The sequence below is a fragment of the Limulus polyphemus genome, unplaced genomic scaffold (genome assembly GCF_000517525.1).
Source record: "Limulus polyphemus unplaced genomic scaffold, Limulus_polyphemus-2.1.2 Scaffold661, whole genome shotgun sequence".
Lineage (NCBI taxonomy): Eukaryota > Metazoa > Arthropoda > Merostomata > Xiphosura > Limulidae > Limulus > Limulus polyphemus.
The window spans coordinates 193994-197699 of NW_013666271.1; the positions used below are offsets into that span (position 1 = coordinate 193994).

The 3706-nt window shown below is 33.7% G+C and overlaps 1 protein-coding gene across 1 annotated transcript in view; it reads right to left on the bottom strand.

The window, feature by feature from the left end:
* LOC106459790 (dual specificity testis-specific protein kinase 2-like) overlaps nucleotides 1-629 on the bottom strand; it is a 68060-nt gene extending 67431 nt beyond the window's left edge. The window contains exon 1 of the mRNA XM_013919450.2: nucleotides 402-629. The gene's annotated coding sequence lies outside the window, so the exon portion shown is untranslated. The remainder of the gene's footprint in view (nucleotides 1-401) is intronic.
* Nucleotides 630-3706: the final 3077 nt, after the last annotated feature.

The following is a 3706-nucleotide window of genomic DNA, read 5'->3' on the forward strand; positions in this document are numbered from 1 at the left end:
ATATATATATTATTATATTTCAAAATATACGTACCACTGTGTGTTGCTCTTATATATATACATATATAATTATATTAAATACTTAACAACTAAACCTAAGAGTAAGACTTGAGCAAGTTGTGTGAATGAGTCCGAGCCGGGTCCAAAGTCCTATTTACAAGTACAACTCACACTCACAGTGACATATCTGTTCCACACTTGTGCCAGTAGTAAAATAATTGTACTACGACTAATATAGCATACTATTTGCTACATACTAGTTATTACACTAATAATACTATACTCCTAAGTTAGTATTATCATTAATACTAATATTATTACTAGTATTAACGAATACTAGTAGTATTACTAATTACTACTACACCTAGGCGCTAGTTCAGTAGTTGTCGAACGTTTCTTACCTTGCTTTTCTTTCATTTTGTTTGAAAACAAAATCCTCACATAAGTTCCTCAGGATCCAAATATTCAATTTTTTTTATGTGACAAACAGTATTTTGAATGATTATTTTCACAGAATATATTTATCATAAAAATAAATGAACGGTGCTTGTGATAACTCATTACCTAGACATAGAAGACAATTTTTACTTCCACGGTTCCTCAAACTTACGTTACACAACTCCGCACGAACACCACAAACTATTACATTAAGAGGATTCAAAGGGCCGTGAGCTTGCTTGTTATTATTTACCAACTAGATGGCGCTACAATCAAATTGAGAAATAAACAAAAACGTAGCCGCGTACAAAATTAAATAATTTTTTTTTATATATAATTGAAATTTAATCAATAAAAGTTCGCAATAATAAACAATTATTTCATTGATATAAAGTTTCATTATTTTATTTTTGTTTTATGCATTGATAAATATATATTTAAAATTCAAAATGCCTGGAAAACACGCAGAAGAACGGAAAAAACGAGTCTTTTCACAAGATAAGCTTTTTTTTTCCCAAAGGTTAATGGAATTTTTTTTAAAACTAGCTTTAACACTTCTGTTTTTGTAGTTCATACTTTAAACCACATTCATATATATTAGTAATATATGACCAACGTGTGCTTTGTTCGAAGTTAAGCACAAAACTACACAATGGGCTACCTGTGCTCTGCCCACCACGGGTATCGAAATCCGGTTTCTAGCGTATAAGTCCGCAGACATACCGCTGTGCCACTGGGGGGCTTGTTCGTATGACTTTTAGCGCAAAGCTACACACCCGACTTTTTTGCATTATAAGACTTCAGACTTACCGTGCAGCCGCTAGAGGGAAAGAAATAAAGCAGCTTCTAATATTCGGAAATATTGCAAGTTTCTTTTCTGTAGGTGTATTCTAGTGTTAAAAGAAAGCGTGTCGAATTTCGCACACATGAAGGCTTTGTGCTAACTAAACACTTTTGTTATAATGTATTCTATCGCTGGGCCGGTTATTTTAGATTATTTTGGAAAAGTAATGTCAAGTCCAGTTCATGTAACGATGGCGAATTAATTTCTTATTTATATAATGCTTGCTATAGACTACAATCACTTTGGCACAAGTTGTAGTCCAAGTTTACAAACTAACTCACAAATACACGAGTTACAGTTTGATTTGTTTGGTTGGTTTTGAATTTCGCGCAAAGCTACACGAGGGCTATCTGCGCTAGCCGTCCCTAATTTAGTAGAGGCAAGACACCTAGTCATCACCACCCACCAAATCTTTGGCTATTATTTTGCACGAAGTAGAATTGACCGTCACATGATAATGCCCCACGGCTGAAAGGGCGAGCATGTTTGGTGGGACGGGTATTCGAACCCGCGACCCTCTGCTAACACAGAACTGAAGCACTCATTAACTCGCTTCTTGAATACTCCACAATCATCAGTTACTTTACTGATTCTCGTATTTATATCGTATCCTTGTTTCTAAATAATCCAAAAAATTTCTTGATCATAACATCATAAGTTCTTTAGCAAACGTTTAAGTTAAAACATTTAAAATATAGCTTACAACACTATTCCTTCTAACTTAATTCTCCTTTAAAAGTTTTCGCGCCTTCGAAGCTTAAATACTTGATGAGCTTTAATTACGTTATTTGTAACCTGTTTTCAATATTGAAAAAATACAAACCGAGCGAAAATGTAGAATACATGAAGTTTTGTGAACACTTGGTACTTTTTCATTCAGTAGTTTTATAAAGCTGGTATACATTTTCAAACAATGGATATTTAGTGATAATGAATGTAAGAAATGATTAATTAGAGGTTGCAACATGTTAATCCGGGTGTGCCTAGTGGTTAGCGTGCCAGAATGTGAATCTGGGGGTTCATGGTTCGTGTCTCGCTGCTGCAAAATAGCTGTCCACGCTACGGGCCATGGGCGAGTTATAAATACAGTATTCGCTGGTTAAACTCATTTCAACACTGAATTTATCTAAAGTGACTGAGTTTAAGCTAAGAAATAAAGAGACGGGACAGATATGTGATACAAAATGGAAATAATATTTATTTATTTACAAAAACACAGTGTGCATACTTGCATTGGACACCGTACAATCGCCTCTCATTGGACTTATGAATCGATTAACTGATTTTCTTCCCTCGAGATGTCTTTCCATGAACCAAATCACTCGAGATCCTGTATAGATTTAAATATAATGTTTCTTATTTTTCTTAATTTAAAACGTCGGATATAACAATGGGGACTGGTGCCACCAACGTGACAGATGCTGTATCATTAAGTTATCATCTACCCTACCATTGAAGAATAATACTGTTGTTTACATATTTGTACAATGTACAGCAATATTCTCCACTAACAGAGCAGACATTATCTTCAGAGAATGACAAAGACAGCTAGAATAAAATCAACGATTTTCAGGATCGTGCGTAATGCGAAAACTGCATAGACTCAATACGAAACAATTTGAAAATTTCTAATTTAAAATTAAGAGGTAGATAAAGCATGATATGCCTGGATATCACATAAGAATGATAGTCAAATCTTACCAGCCTAGTTAATTTTCTTAGGAAAGTAAAAAAATAAATCAACTATCCAGTACAAAATTATATTATGCATATATTGAATACTATAAAAAAAAATGCCATTGTAAGCTATATTTTCAATGCGATAAATTAGATGTCAGCTAGAGGGCAGATGACATTTAGTTTACAAAAGTAAGCCTTGAATATCTAGAACATTACAAGTGACGTAATAAAAATCTAGCGACTTCTACGATTATTTAGAACTAATATGAACCAGTCAATAAAAGCTAACAGTAAGAGTCAATTTGTTTTGTTTTTTCAGTTGGTACAGTGAAGTATTTAGTTTAAATCGATGTCTGTTCAGTTAATCGATGATTCGCCATGAATTTGTACAATTAAGTTAACTTTTACGTATAATTAGTAAGCTATTTCCATTTCAACGTCATTGTGAACTTAGGCCAACAAGTTACAACAGTATACAAGTGATACTGATGACACTATTAGTAGCAAACGTTAAATAAGTAAACTAATTTATCATCTTTACGTGGACTTTTGCGTATTTTGCGGTTTGTATGGGCGTTTTTTACCACTAGTTCGACCCCTGTTGATGGATCTTCACGAAATTGGGCAAGAAAATTTGTTAGGTGTATGCAATCTTGCGGTTTCACATTTTGTGTTTTGCAGTTTTTATGGGCGATTTTTACAATTACACATAGAGGAAGCAACTTTTCTTGTCCTAAGATAACC